The sequence below is a fragment of the Mauremys mutica genome, chromosome 23 (assembly GCF_020497125.1).
Source record: "Mauremys mutica isolate MM-2020 ecotype Southern chromosome 23, ASM2049712v1, whole genome shotgun sequence".
NCBI lineage: Eukaryota > Metazoa > Chordata > Testudines > Geoemydidae > Mauremys > Mauremys mutica.
Window position 1 is genome coordinate 10,738,885 of NC_059094.1, and position 15,523 is coordinate 10,754,407.

Sequence of the window (15,523 nt, forward strand, 5' to 3'; positions counted from 1 at the left end):
GTCAGGGGTGTGAAAAACCCCCCACACCTCCTAGCGACACACTTGTGCTGACAAAATGCCCAGTGTAGGTGCAGCTACACTGACAGAATAGTGCTGCTGCGTCAGCACAATTGATGCTGTTCACAGAGGTGATGGCACAGTGTGGAGGGGATGACAAATAAGGATTATGGGGTTGTAGCAGAGAGGAGGAGGGGAAATCAGGACTGAAATAAAAAGAGGAGCTGCAAGTCAGAGTCCTGGGTTCACCTCCCCCCATAGCCCTTCCCTATAGCTTCTCCTGCTATCCTATGTCCCATTCATACTGAGTTGTATGGTTTTTTGATGTATCCACTAGAGACTGGGTGGCGATCACCCCATTCCTGGTCCTTTATATCTGTTTTAGACATGGCTTATCATTCCCTACATTAGGGCACAGATTCTGATAAGCAACACACAAGGCCAGACAACTGGCAGCGTTACCAATGGAGCTACGCCGGAGATAAACTTGGTCCATCATTTCACTGAACAATCAGAAAGCGCAGTCCCAAATTCTGCTCTCAGCTACCCTGGCGCAGCCCCTATTGATTTCCACCCCCACTGATTTGAATAACAATCACCACATTTCTACCAAAGAAAGAGCCCCAGACAATAGTGCCGAGAACAATCTGCTTCGGCGTCAAGAGCCACACATGGCAAAGTCCAGAAAACAGAAGTAGCTGCACAAACACGTCTGTATTTGCCTGGCAACAGCCTCCTCCTGCTCCAATCCAGAACTTAGGTGAAAATGTCTTTGCACCTTGGCTGAGTGGTACTTCCAAGTACAGCCAATGGATAGGCAGCTCAAGAAGGGACGGCAGAGCGCGGTTGGCTGAGACTGCAGGCCGCTCAGGCAGTCCCTGCAAGGAGCACAACAAAGGGAAAAGAGGAAGCTTGCAGTTGCAGCTTATACAGTCAAACTGATTTTTTCCCTCTGGCTGATAAAGCCCCACACGCAACTAGTGTTATTTTTAGCAGCGTTTTGCAATTGCAGCTTTACTGCAAAACTCTGGCTTGACAATGTTCTGTGCCCTTTAACCACCTTTTTGTGCAAAGAGACCCCAGTTTGCCCCCCATTCCCTTCAGACCTGTGCACACTGCAGCTCAGATCATTGTAGCAAAGTTTAGCATCCTTGACCAGTGCAGTCAGGGAGGCCAGATTCTTCTCTCTCTTGTGACTCCATCAGGTCCAACTCCTCCCATGTTACTCTAGGGTTTAAAACTCTGGAGAGGCCAAACAGTGGGGCAAGAGCCTTTTTAACTTGCTTTTTTTAATTGCATGTGACTTGAGATGAAGACAAGTCCAAGACCCAGACCCAAATCCTCCTGAACTCTGGGGAAGGCTGGGCCTGGCCTTGTAATGGTTCCAAACCAGAACCAGAGCTTCATATCTCTCAGCTTGGACTTATCTCTCAGTCCCAAATCAGAACCAAAAAAATCTGAACAGACCAAGCCTTGGCAAAATTTGATTTGAGCCTGGAATTCAAAGGCAAATTCCATAGTGCAGCCCCCATTTCTCCAGGCAGCAATGCACCCAGCAGAGCAAATTCAGAAACTGTTTCTCCCCTGCTTCACATCCTGCCTCGTCATTTACACTTGGACAGAGAAGGTGTAAAGTTCACCACTCGTTCACACCAATGGTGCCATTGCACACTCACTTTTGACAGGGTGAATGGCAACGTGAGGTGGCAAGGCAGGAAATCAGCTTCCCTCATACCAGGGTAAGTCAGGAGTCAGCAGGGTGATGTTGGCGCAAGGGAGATCAGAGCCATCTCAACACACTGTGCTCTACAGATACTGTATCCCGGCAGCTCTCCCGGACTGTTTCCTATCCTAGCCAGCCCCTGCTAAGCCTGGACAGCATCGGCTCTAAAACAGTCCTTTCCCCTTGGAGCCTGGCCACCAGCTCACAGCAATTCACCCCCTCCACCACGCTATAAGGCTGTGTGTACGTGGAGCAAAAGCAAAGGGATGGAGCAGCTTCTCCCAGGTTCATTAACCCCAGCGCAGGGTCAGAGGAGGAGCCTTGCATGGCTTGTGTGACCAGCTCGGCTGTTTGTCAGGAGCCCAGGAGTGACAGATGCCTTGAGCAGCAGCTGGGCTTTGGGGGACGCTGAGGCAATTAGCACTGGGACGGAGCGCTAGGGACTCTTGTATACCCAGTGACTCGGACAAAGCCCTGAGCAGCAGCAGGTCGGGATGCAGCCTGCTCCCTGAGCTGCTTCTCCTTTTAGCCTGGTTAATGAGAGCATGTATCTCCATTATTATCCCAGCACAGCCTCCTGGGCCCCAGAAGCTGTTACCAAGGGGGGAAAAGGGCAGGCCTCCCCTTTGATTGGCTGGCTCCGAAAGCCCTCTCTCTCACCCAAGCAGCCCACTAACACGCTTGTCTGGGACCGTGTCCCTGTGTCACATCATCTCCGCTAGCAAGCAGAGCACACCCCCTAACCCTCTCCTCCCAATACGCCCACCCCCAGCTACCAACAAGCCCAAGAGGGAGGATGTTGAAAAAAGGCAAATATAGTGCCCATATTTAAAAAAGGGAAGAAAGAGAACCTGGGGATCTACAGGACCGGTCAGCCTCACTTCAGTCCCCGGCAAAATCATGGAGCAGGTCCTCAAGGAATCCATTTTGAAGCACTTGGAGGAGAGGAAGGTGATCAGGAACAGTCCACATGGATTCACCAAGGGCAAGTCATGCCTGACCAACCTGATTGCCTTCTATGACGAGATAACTGGCTCTGTGGATATGGGGAAAGCAGTGGATGTGATATATCTTGACTTTAGCAAAGCTTTTGATACGGTCTCCCACAGTATTCTTGCCAGCAAGTTAAAGAAGTATGGGCTGGATGAATGGACTATAAGGTGGACAGAAAGTTGGCTAGATTGTCAGGCTCGACAGGTAGTGATCAAAGGCTCAATGTCGAGTTGGCCACGTGAGCTGGTATCAACTGGAGTGCCCCAGGGGTCAGTCCTGGGGCCGGTTTTGTTCAACATTATTAATGATCTGGATGATGGGATTAATTGCACCCTCAGCAAATTCACAGATGACACTAAAATGGGGAAAGAGGTAGATATGCTGGAGGCTAGGAATAGGGTCCAGAGAGACCTAGACAAATTAGGGGATTGGGCCAAAAGAAACCTGATGAGGTTTAACAAGGACAAGCGCAGAGTCCTGCACTTAGGGAGGAAGAATCCCAGGCACTGCTACAGACTGGGGACCGATTGGCTAAGCAGCAGTTCTGCAGAAAAGGACCTGCGGATTACAGTGGACGAGAAGCCGGATATGAGTCAGCGGTGTGCCCTTGTTGCCAAGAAGGCCAACAGCATATTCGGTTGTATTAGTAAGAGTATTGCCAGCCAGGGGCGGCTCTAGCTTTTTTGCCGCCCCAAGCACGGCAGGCAGGCTGCCTTCGGCGGCTTGTCTGCGGGAGGTCCCCGGTCCCGTGGATTCGGCGGCGAGCCTGCAGGAGGTTGGCTGGTCCCGTGGCTTCGGCATACCTGCCGCCGAATTGCCGCCGAATCCGTGGGACCGGCCAACCTCCCGCAGGCAAGATGCCGAAGGCAGCCTGACTGCCGCCCTCGCAGGGACTGGCAGGGCGCCCCCTGCAGCTTGCCGCCCCAGGCACGCTCTTGGCGCGCTGGTGCCTAGAACCACCGCTGTTGCCAGCAGATGAGGGAAGTTGTTATTCCCCTCTATTCGGCACTGGTGAGGCCACACCTGGAGTATTGTGTCCAGTTTTGGTCCCCCCACTACAGAAGGGATGTGGACAAATTGGAGAGAGTCCAGCGGAGGGCAATGAGCATATGACTTACGAGGAGAGGCTGAGGGAACTGGGATAATTTAGTCTGCAAAAGAGTGAGGGGGGATTTGATAGCTGCTTTCAACTACCTGAAGGGGGGTTCCAAAGAGGATGGAGCTCGGCTGTTCTCAGTGGTGGCAGATGACAGAACAAGGAGCAATGGTCTCAAGATGCAATGAGGGAGATCTAGGTTGGATATTAGGAAACACTATTTCGCTAGGAGGGTGGTGAAGCACTGGAATGGGTTCCCTAGGGAGGTGGTGGAATCTCCTTAGAGGTTTTTAAGGCCCGGCTTGACAAAGCCCTGGCTGGGATGATTTAGTTGCTGTTGGTTCTGCTTCTAACAGGGGATTGGACTAGATACCTCCTGAGGTCTCTTCCAACCCTGATATTCTATGATTCTACATGTGGTCTAGTGACTAGAGGACAGGACTCTTGGGTTCCATTCTTGACTCTGCTACTGACTTGCTGTGTGGCCTTGCACAAGTCACTTGCCTTTCTGTGACTCAGCTTTCCCATCTATGAAATGGGGGTGGCAACCCTTTGCCACACACAGAGCAGGGTGGGCTGTGAAGCATCATTCATAAATGCTTGCAAAGCACAGAGCCTCTGGTGGAAGGTGCTACAGGAGGGCAGCATGTTGTCATGACGTGCTACTTCCTCAGGCAGGGTCCCAAAGCCCACAAGCCACATGCTAGTAAAGTAGGGTGACCAGATGTCCTGATTTTTGGGTCTTTTTCTTATATAGGTTCCTATTACCCCCCACCCACGTCCCGATTTTTCACATTTGCTGTCTGGTCACCCTCTAGTAAAGCCACCCTAGCCAACAGCAGCATGAGGGAATGTTCTGGCACGTGGGAAAACGCCCACCTCCTACGGAAAGAGCGCCAGGATCATTAACATCCTCACAGAGCAGACACGAGATTGCATTTTGACAATTCACTGCAAATACCCCCAGCGCGCGCACACACACATACATACACACACGTACGCACGCACACAGCCACCTGCCACACAAGTATGATCAGGCTGATTTGACCCACTGGCTCCAAGGAGTCTGGGTATTTCAAGCCTGAGGCTTAGGCTGCTAAGCCACCCCACCCCTAGCAGTACACTATGTGCAGAGGTGGGAGGAGATAGGCCAATTGCTGCCAGCTTTCACCTGTGCCTGGAAACGCACAGACCTGCATGCCACCTGAAGATCAAGAAGAGATATGTTGCCATGCCCACCTGCAAACGCAAGGGCTGCTGTTATCCAAGGCCACAAACCATGGATTTGCTCTAATTTAACCTGTCGGCCTTGAGCCTAACTCTGCTCTCACTTATGCCAGTGTAAATCAGGAGTGACTCCACTGAAATCAATGGAGTTAGCCCAGTGTAAACAGAATGGAAGATCAGAATCAGGATCTTGGTCTCACTTTACTCTGTGCTCCCTCTGTGGGCCTGAAGCCTGCCTGCTCTCCTCCTCCTCACACCACACCTCCAGCGTTTCATACGCTGATCATCTTGGTTCAAGAGCCTTCTCCTCAGCAACTGCAGCTGCCTAGAACACTGCGTCCTGTTTGAAAAGGTTTCTTTCCTCCCAGTCGCTCAGGCATCTCTATGGCCCTCAATAATATTGATCTCTGGCTCCTTGTCTGTTCCTAGCCCCTTCTTTATCCATCTCTTATTGGCTTTAGGACCAAGTGCACAGGCAAGTCCCAGAAGCTGCTTCTAATCTGAATGTGCACTCTTAGCTGCAGCCCTCCAGCTGATCCATAACCCTCTCACTGTGACCTTCTACCCTCCCTGCTTGCTTATTGCAGCCACCTGTTAGACTCTAAGCAGTTTGGGGGCAGGGACCATTTTTGTTGTGTGTGCGTACAGCACCTAGCACACTGGGGCTGGAGCCTCCAGGTACTACTACCGTACAAATTATAATTCATCATCATAATCTCCTGCATGGGCTGCTCCTGATCACTGGGGAGGTGCAGTGCCGTCACGCTCCTTCTCTTGGGAAGGGGCATGCAGATGGAGAAATGACAAGCTGGCACTGATCAGTTCAACTCCCTGCCCCCACACCAGTAGCAAATTTAGCAGGAGAAGCAGGGCAGATCCTGCAGGTTCATTCCCTCCCAAGCCACCACCTGATACAGGGTTCCAGGCTTGGCTGAGGAATCGCACAGCACGTGCAGGAGAGCAGGCCTTGGTTTGTGGGAGGCCAGGCAAGATTGCCTGCAAATGCTTTCCAGGTGATGATGACACAGGTTCTTGTTTCGTTCCCCCACTGGGGCTTCTGTTGAGACAGGCACAAAAATCCAGCCAGAAGGCAGAAAAGGCAGCCTGAGATCCCTACAAGAGGCCTCTCAACCTCCCTGCTTTGGTTGATTGACCTCTCAGGCTGCTGTGGCAGACAGCCGCCCTTACCTCCCATCAGTGGGTCAAGGTGTGGTGGTGCCTCACACTCAGAACCTGACTCAGTGATGCTCTGTGTCCTGCTCTCCTTGGCGGACAGCATGGGACCAGCCTCTGCACCTGCCTTTCAGAGCACCCCTGTGCGGTTCTGTCCCACCATGAGATCATGTCTCACTACATAGCGCTAGGCAATCTGCTCAACATTGACCATCGCTTTGTGTCCGACAGAGCGAGAGAGGTTTGTATGGATACACTGAAGGATCCAACAGGCTCTTGCCAGCTCTGTTATCGGCTCTCCTGTGCTCCCAGTTGCCAAGAGAGTCCAGGCACAGAGTGTACGTACACATGTGGGAAGTGTAATACAATAAAGTAATAATTAGCGACCATTTGCTAAGCCATCCTTTCAGGGGAAGAGAATTTTTGATGTGTGGTACGTTTTGCACCGCTTTATGGAGCAGGTGGTCATTAGCTAACAGGCCAGCGGGGTGGCTATTCCCTGAGCATCAGGTATGGGCCATCTAGACTCGCTGGAACCACGGGTTCAAATGATGTTGCCGGGGGTCGACTCAGCCTTTCGTCTGGTAAAGGCTGATAAGTGGAGTCATGCGGAGTTCACTGCGCACGTGGGATTTTCCAGGTGCTGCCTTCAAACCCAAGTCCCACCTAGGGTAACCAGATGTCCGATTTTATAGGTACAGTCCTGATATTTGGGGCTTTTTCTTATATAGGTGCCATTTACCCCTCACCCCATCCCCTATCTGATCACCCTAGTCCCACCCCCCACACCCGTCTTGACACTATAGATCCCGTGAGGTTTCTGATCAGAGCAGGGAGGTTTCCTCTGGGGGTTTTGGCCAGAATTTTACCCTGCCCATTTTTCTGTGCTCTGGCTGTGGCTTTTCACCCCAGAGCTGGTTGCACTTCCACGGTGGGTGAAGGGATTCTTAGCTGCAGAGGAACAGAGTGGGCCCAGCTCTCTCGTCAAGGTGGCGAGGGCCCGGGGAGGACATAAGTGTTCTCACTGTGGATGCAGTGCCCAGGCAGGCGAATGGCACATGGGGAGGATGGTCTGTGCTGCAGCTCCGATGGGCCAGGGGACACAGGGGCCTAGTGGTTGATTTCAAGGGATTGGCTCAGTTATCAGCTCAGGCTGTGCCTTAGTGGGTCACACAGTGACAGTATGAAATAAATTAATTCCTATTAATCGCACTGTTCAACAATAGAATACTATTTTAAATATTGTTGGATGTTTACTACATTTTCAAATATATTAATTTCAATTACAACACAGAATATGAAGTGTACAGTGCTCACTTTATATTTTTGATTATAAATATTTGCACTGTAAAAAACAAAATTGTTTTTCAATTCACTTCATACAAGTATTTAGTGTGATCTCTTTATCATGAAAGTTGAACTTACAAATGTAGAATTATGTACAAAAAAAAGCATTCAAAAATAAAACAATGTAAAACTTTAGAGCCTACAAGTCCACTCAGTCCTACTTCTTGGTCAGCCAATCATTCAGGCAAACAAGGTTGGTTACAATTTGCAAGAGATAATACTGCCTGCTTCTTGTTTACAGTATCACCTGAAAGTGAGAACAGGCATTCATATGGCACTGTTGTAGCCGGCGTTGCAATATATTTACGTGCCAGATGCGCTAAAGATTCAGATGTCCCTTCATGCTTCAACCACCATTCCAGAGGACATGCTTCCATGCTGATGATGGGTTTTGCCTGATAACGATCCAAAGCAGAGCGGACCGACGCATGTTCATTTTCATCATCTGAGTCAGATGCCACCAGCAGAAGTCTGATTTTCTTTTTTGATGGTTTGGATTCCATAGTTTCTGCATCAGAGTGTTGCTCTTTTAAAACTTCTAAAAGCATGCTCCACACCTCGTCCCTCTCACATTTTGGAAGGCACTTCAGATTCTTAAACCTTGGGTCAAGTGCTGTAGCTAATTTTAGAAATCTCACATCGGTACCTTCTTTGCATTTTGCCAAATCTGCTGTGAAAGTGTTCGTAAAACGAACATGTGTTGGGTCATCATCCGAGATTGCTATAACATGAAATATATGCAGAATGTGAGTAAAATAAAGCAGGAGACATACAATTCTCCCCCCAAAGAGTATAGTCACAAATGTAATTGATGCATTATTTTTTTTAATGAGCATCATCAGCATGGAAGCATGTCCCCTGGAATGGTGGCTGAAGCATGAAGGGGCATATGAATGTTTAGCATATCTGGCATGTAAATACCTTGCAATGCTGGCTACAAAAGTGCCACGCGAATGCCTGTTCTCACTTTCAGGTGACATTGTAAATAAGAAGCAGGCAGCAGTATCTCCCGTCAATGTAAACAAACGTGTTTGTCTTCGTGATTGGCAGAATAAGAAGTAGGACTGAGTGGACTTGTAGGCGCTAAAGTTTTACACTATTTTGTTTTTGAGTGTAGTTATGTAACCAAAAACAAACAAACTGCATTTGCAAATTTCACTTTCACATGAAGAGATTGCACTTCAGTACTTTTATGAGGTGAACTGAAAAATACTATTTCTTTTGTTATTTTTACAGTGCATATATTTGTAATAAAAATAATAATAAAAAGTGAGCACTGTGCACTTTGTATTCTGTGTTATAATTGAAATCAATATTGAAAATGTAGAAAAACATCCAAAATTTCAACTGGTATTCTATTGTTATAAGTGCGATTAATCGTGATTAATTTTTTTGAGTTAATCGCATGAGTTAACTGCGATTAATTGACAGCCCTAGAAATAATACACATTGACATATGGCAACACACGGCTCATTCCCATGCGCCCTGAAATCCAGGAAATGCATCCCCATTCAAGCATGAAACTGATTTGTTTGCCTGTTCCATAAGCGTTTACAAAACTCAACCCCATGGAAGTGAAACTGTCATTCATTGTTAGAATAGTGCAAGCAGGCCACTGCCAAGATCTGGCCTCCTCTGTGCTATGTGCTGTACCAAGTATCTCCCCTGAAGTGCTTACAATCTAATTAGATAAGACAGGAAATGGATAGGAAGGGAAACCGAGGCACAGAGAGGGGCAGTGACTTCCCCACAAAGACAGAATAGGTCAATGGTCAGCCCAGGAAAAGAACTCAGGTGTCTTTGTGCCTGATTCACTAGTTCAGTGGATCCATCACTTAATAACATATCCCATTTACAAAGCCTCTTTTATGCTGATTAATATTGAAACACATTCTAGAGTTCCAGAATTCACTTCACCCAGCAGTGAAGTGCAACCACCTCTGGGGCAGAACGCACCAGCTGTTTAACAGCATACAAAAACATTATGCAACCGTTTAGGACAGGACGCAAAAGTCAACACTGGTGATTTAATTCAGCAGAGACACTTGCAGACAACACAAGATATTTGAGACAAAAATATCTAATCACAAAATGTTGAGGCAAACGCCAGGAGAGACCCGGCCTTCCTTGAGGCAGCTGCTCAGAGCCTACAATAGTCCTGAAAAGACAGGCTGCATGCATGCAATTGCCTACAGAGAAGAGCTTATTACACAAGAGCCAAAACATAACACCTGCCCCCCCCATTAGCTGAGAGGCAGGACAGATTGAGCAAGGCCGGTCTGTAGCACGTGTGAGCAATAAACTCAGCAATAAGGAGTGGCACCAGACACCCCCACCTCCCACCGCTCCTTAGCCTCTGGTGATCCATCCACAGCCAATTAGAGGCATAAAATCAGTCACCTGCAATCTCAGCACTTTTCCCCGGGCTGTTTGTGTCGCTTCCTCCCATTTACCAGCTGCTCTGGGCCTGACTCACTCCGTTTGCTCTTTGCTTTACAGCAATGCTGACACGCTTGGCAAAGGCCCGATCCAACCTCCCTTGCCAGCCAGTAACAGAAACCAACAGCCTCTAACATGCAGGCTGCACATTCTGGTGCTCAGGATGGCGACCCACAGGGCAGTAATTCTGGGCCCCTTCTATCACTAAAGCACTGACTCATTCATCCCCCCCACAACTCCCTCTCTATGGCATCATTACCCCATGCTACAGAGGGATACAGCCTTTCACCTGGCTGTCCATCTGCTTTGCCCTCTGCTGTACAGCACCAGATGGGCACTCACAGAAACGGACCAACAATGACAACAACGGCAATCCCAAGACTCTGGCTTCCTCTGGATGAGGGGTGACAGGGTGGTTTATTCTCCATGTTGACACAGTTGCTGGCCTCCTTGCTGAGGCTGACAGGACGGGGCCAACCATGGGGGTGGGCTTGGGCGTGGGACCCGCCCAAGAATGGGAATCTTTGTGCATGGGCCGCTTAGCCCTGGCGCCCTTTGTGGGTGGTGTGTATAACCCTGACTCGGCTGCCTGCTTGGCACTCTTTCCCCTGGCGTAGAAGTTGGTATCCAATCCAGTACTGCAGCGCCACTGGAGCCTGCCTGCCTGGACCCTCTGCAGCACCTGGGAGCCTCTCTCTGTGACCTCGCTGAACAGGCAGCTCCTAGAGAGCCTGAAGGAGCAGCACCAACACCTGGTGGAGACCCGATGGTGCTTCCGGCTCCCCCTCCACTGGCCCACTCTGGAGAGCGCAGGCACTTTGAATGCAGATCAGCAGCGCTTGCCCCAGGGCACCCACTGCTTCTTCACAGGGTCCCCTCTCCTCTGCTGTACAGCCCCACCCATCTTCCAGTATCCAAATCCTTCGGTGCCACCACTTCCTGCTTTCCTAAGGGTGGGGCATTGGGCTCAGCGGCAGCACCTTCCCCAGCCTCTCTAGCAGGCAGCACATCAGCGTCTGCCATGGTGGCACGTGACCATCGCCACGGGCAAGCAAACGGGATCTTAAAGAGACCAGGGCACAGGGAAGATACAAAGTAGCTCCTCTGTCACTTGGGTGCTTGACCTCAGTCCGTGCTAGTTCTCCAGTGCTGCCTGTGGCCTTTCCTCCACCCCCACAAGGAGTTTCCAAATCTGCAGCGCTCGGTCCCACTTCCTTATAACAGACCAAGCCTGTCCAGCCGCCCTTTGCTCAGCACATCAGCCAGCTGGTTAGGATGCCGCGGCCAGGGAGAGACAGTCCTTCCTCAGCTCTGCAAGAGGTGTGTTGTGCGCTCTGCAAAGCAAACAGACAGATCCAAGTCAAGCTGTGCCTGGGCAGGCTGCAAAAGCATCTCTGGCTGATGCAATCTTATCGCTCCCCCTGTCCATCTGGTAAGCTGATTGGAGCCAAAGCTGCAGCTGCACAGGTAAAAGGAGTCCCTGGAGTAACAGTGCAGGTGTCTTCTGGGACTTGCAGTTCTCTTTGTGCAGCACATTCATAGAGTGGGGAAGCAGACATTCCAGCATCCTCAACATCAACAGATGCTGTGGTGGGGAGACAATCACTCTCAGAGTAATGTCTCCCCTCTTCCTCAGCAATCAGTCACGCCTCAAAGCAAAGAGGGCTAATGCAATCCTTGGCTGAGTAAACAGGGGACTAGTGAGTCTGTCCAGCATTGGGATTTTACCATGTCTATGGCACTGGTGAGACTCAGACTGGAATACAGCACAGAGTTCTGGTGACCACAGTTTAAAACGGATTGACAAGGGTGCAGTGAAGAGCCAGAAAAATGATCTGAGGGTTGGAGAACACGTGAAGCGTTGATGGAGCCATTAAAAGAGGCACATGAAAAGATGCAGCTTTATAGAAGCACAAAATGTACCCAAGGCTGCACAACATGCTTAGGCACGAGTTAATACCAATTACCCTGTTTTTCAGACATGCCAGGCACTTACATTTCTAACTGGAGTCCAATGGAGCTGCAGATGCTCAGCATATTTGAAAATCAGACCCTTGGGCTTAGCAATATCAGGGATTGTACATGTGTGTAACTACACTAATGTAGCTGCGCCAGCAGGAACCCCTAGTGTTGACAGTCTACAGATGTTTACACTGATGAAAAATCCCTAAGATAAGGCCTGTGTTGGAGCTTTAAGCAGCAGCTAGAGAAAGGCTGACCATGTGCTCTTGAAGTGTAACTGCTGGTCCTTATGTTGGTAAGCACAATGGAAAGTATTCCTGATGCTGCAGATCTTTTGCATGGACCTTCTGAAGCAAGAGATTTCCTTTGAGAAAAGGCATCTTGGCTAAGAAATAGCTGGGGGTCAGCAAGGAAGGCTCCCTCATGTCACTAGAAGGGTAAGGCACCCACACAGGAGCGGTAGGTCTCATTAGTGACTGATGGCATACTACTAGAAAGTGACTTACAGAGCAAAAGGCAGGAATGGACATCAAGACATCTGGTGAGTAGATGGGACGGGGAACGAGGACTCTAAAATTTCATTCCGACGTCTCATTCTGTGGCCCTGGGGCAAATCTCTTCACCTCTCTGTGCTTCCCTTTCCCAACCTGTAAAATGAAGATAATGCGTACCTACCTCCTGGAGGAGTTATAAAGCGTAATTAACTGAAGCTTGTAAAATGGTCTGAGATCCTAGGTTAAAACAGCAAAGTAGCCCAAATCTGTTGACCTTCAGGGGAAAATCCATCTGTTTGCTTGGGCTTTTAGGCAGTGCTCCAGGAATGGGAGGGGTTTTGTTTTCTCCTTGAAATTACCAGCTGATGGAGCTAATTTACTTTTACTGTGAGCAAAGGCCATTATGCTGCTAGGTGGTTATTCACGTGTGCAGGCTGCGGTCCCACCTAATTGCCAGGGTGCCCAGAACTATGGCCAGGACATTTTGTATTAAAATGTAAATAATTATTAATAAATAATAATCTGGCATAGTTCATCAGATGATCTCAAAGTGCTATACAAAACAGGAAAATATCATTATCCCTGTTTTAAAGATGGGAAAACTGAGGCACTGGTGGGTAGGCAGCGTGACTTGTCACACAGATGAGTAATAGCAGAGCCAGGAGTGGAACCAATGTCTCCAGAGTCCTAGTCCAGTGCTCTATCCACTAAGCTACACTACCTCCCTTGCATCTGACAAAGTGGGTATTTATCCACGAAAGCTTATGCTCCAATACATCTGTTCTTCTGTAAGGTGCCACAGGACTGTGTCGCTTTTTACAGCTCCAGACTAACACGGCTCCCCCTCTGATACTTGACTACCTCCCTTATACATCTATATACAATTGCAGTAGGACTTTTGATTGACACTGGAGTTCATTCAGGCATCATATACAAAGCAATGCAATACACCCGTTAATGGTGAGAGCAGTGCCCTCCCTCTCGCTCGGTTATTACTGACGGAGTCCGCTCTTCTCTCTTTCCTTATTTGTTTCTGGAGAGGGTAACTCTGGTTGAGAGTTTTTTAATTTTGTTTTTAGGGGAGGAGGGGACAATTGTGTGCAAATGCTTGTAATTTTCTACCAAAAAAAATTAAAGAATCTTTTCATAAAGCTTTGAAATAAAACCAACTCGTGCTATAAGGTGTAATTATGAACCCTAAATCTGTCTGACTAGTGATTACATAGTTCTGGAGAAGGAAGTATCGGCTAGTAGCCGGGAGCTATTAAATTCTTATTCAATCTGTGGGTGGAAACTTCAGAAGCGCCAAAGACTTCGGAGGATAAGTCCCAAGAAATTCGCACTCTGTGGGATAGCTGACACCAAAGTCACTATAGGGAGCAGCGGCCCAGATGCCGCTGCAGTGTTGCTAGTGCACATGCTCGATGCCAACAGGAGAGAGTTCTCCTGTCAGCATACTAAATCCACTTCTGCGATAGTGCTGTACATCAGTGCTTAGGTCAGTGAGACTTACATTGCTCAGTGGGGTGGCTTTTTCACCCCCCCCCGAGCAACACAAGTTACACTAACACTAGTGTTTACAAGCCCTACATCTTTATAGGCTGAAAGGCAGGATGGCCATTTTGAAAGGGAGTGCTTGTCTAGGGATCAGAGCAATGGATCGGAACTCAGGAGTCCTGCATTTTATTTCCAACTCTGCCACTGACTTTCCATGTAGCTTTGAGCAAATGAATTCACCTACCAATTTTCCTAGCTGCTGTAAAGTGGGGATAACTTGGGTGCAGACAGGGATAAAATAATGTTTACACAGAACTCAGAAAGCACCATATAAATGCTAAGTGTTATTGCTGTATTGTGGTTTCCTTTTGCTTGTGTCATCCTTAAATACGGAACCACCCAATAATTAATCCCTAAGCATAAACTATCTTCTGTCTCCAGCTTTAAAGGGACCTTCCGCCCGCGTAGAGCACTGGAGCTGCAGCAAAACAAGATACAATCTTGATATTTTTCAGCTGAAAAACATGTAAGTTTAAAAAAGAAACCCAACCCCTTCAGGACTTCTATAAACATTTAAGAGGGGAAAACTGAGCTGGTGTCCCTCCCCCACCAGCAAGTCACACTAATGTTTGAAAAGGGCTTTGAGACCTGACAGCTGCCATGAAGAAAACACACACGTTTTCCTTTCACTAAGGTTGGTGGACCACGGCCAGGGGCTTTAGGATGTAATCAATGTTGCCCATTCTGGGGTTCAGAAGATGTGATGGCAACTGCTTCTGAACAATAACATTAGACCAGGCTGTGGTGCTTTGGACCAAGCCACCTCCAATTTATTTTTAAATATATTTAAATTCATATGGTCAATATCTCTTTTTTTCCCATCAGACTCTTTTGCATTTACCTCCTAAAAGCCAGGGCTGGTCAAAAGTTTTCATTAAAACTGTTTGACAGAAAATTGGATTTTAGCTTCAATGAAACATTGCACTTAACATTCCTGCTTTCTGCGAGAAAAAAAAAAAAAAAAGGATTTTTCTTTGGAAAACAAAATCCAAACCCTAAAATATTTGATTTGGAAGTGTTGTGGGAATGGCTCAAGGTGAGCAGTAGTTTGATTGCTTCATGTCCCCATTATTCACAGGCTAGGCTCTGTGGCCAGACTACACCTCCCATGTGCACCGCCTTCCCTCTCTGAGAGCAGGCTATCACCCATCATGGATGTCCAGTCTATAGAGGGGAATACAGGCATGGGACGCCCACACAACAACTCCCATGATGCACTATGACAGCATTTCCAAATTGAAAATGATCAGTTGTCAGATTAAATTTTGTGGAATTGGAATTTACCCTGACCAAACCCCCATTTTTTTGACCAGCCCTACTAACAGATGATCTAGGGGAGAGGCACAAATGGCCGTTAAGCATCTGCCATTCTACCTTGAAAAAATCTACCCTTTAGTCTTTTTTCTTATCGAGTGTTGTTCCCTGTTTAGTTTTGGTTCATGAAGCAATTCTGGTTGGAGAAGCAAAATGAAGGAGGACTTTCTTGTCTGGCACATCTGGGGTAAATTTGAAGC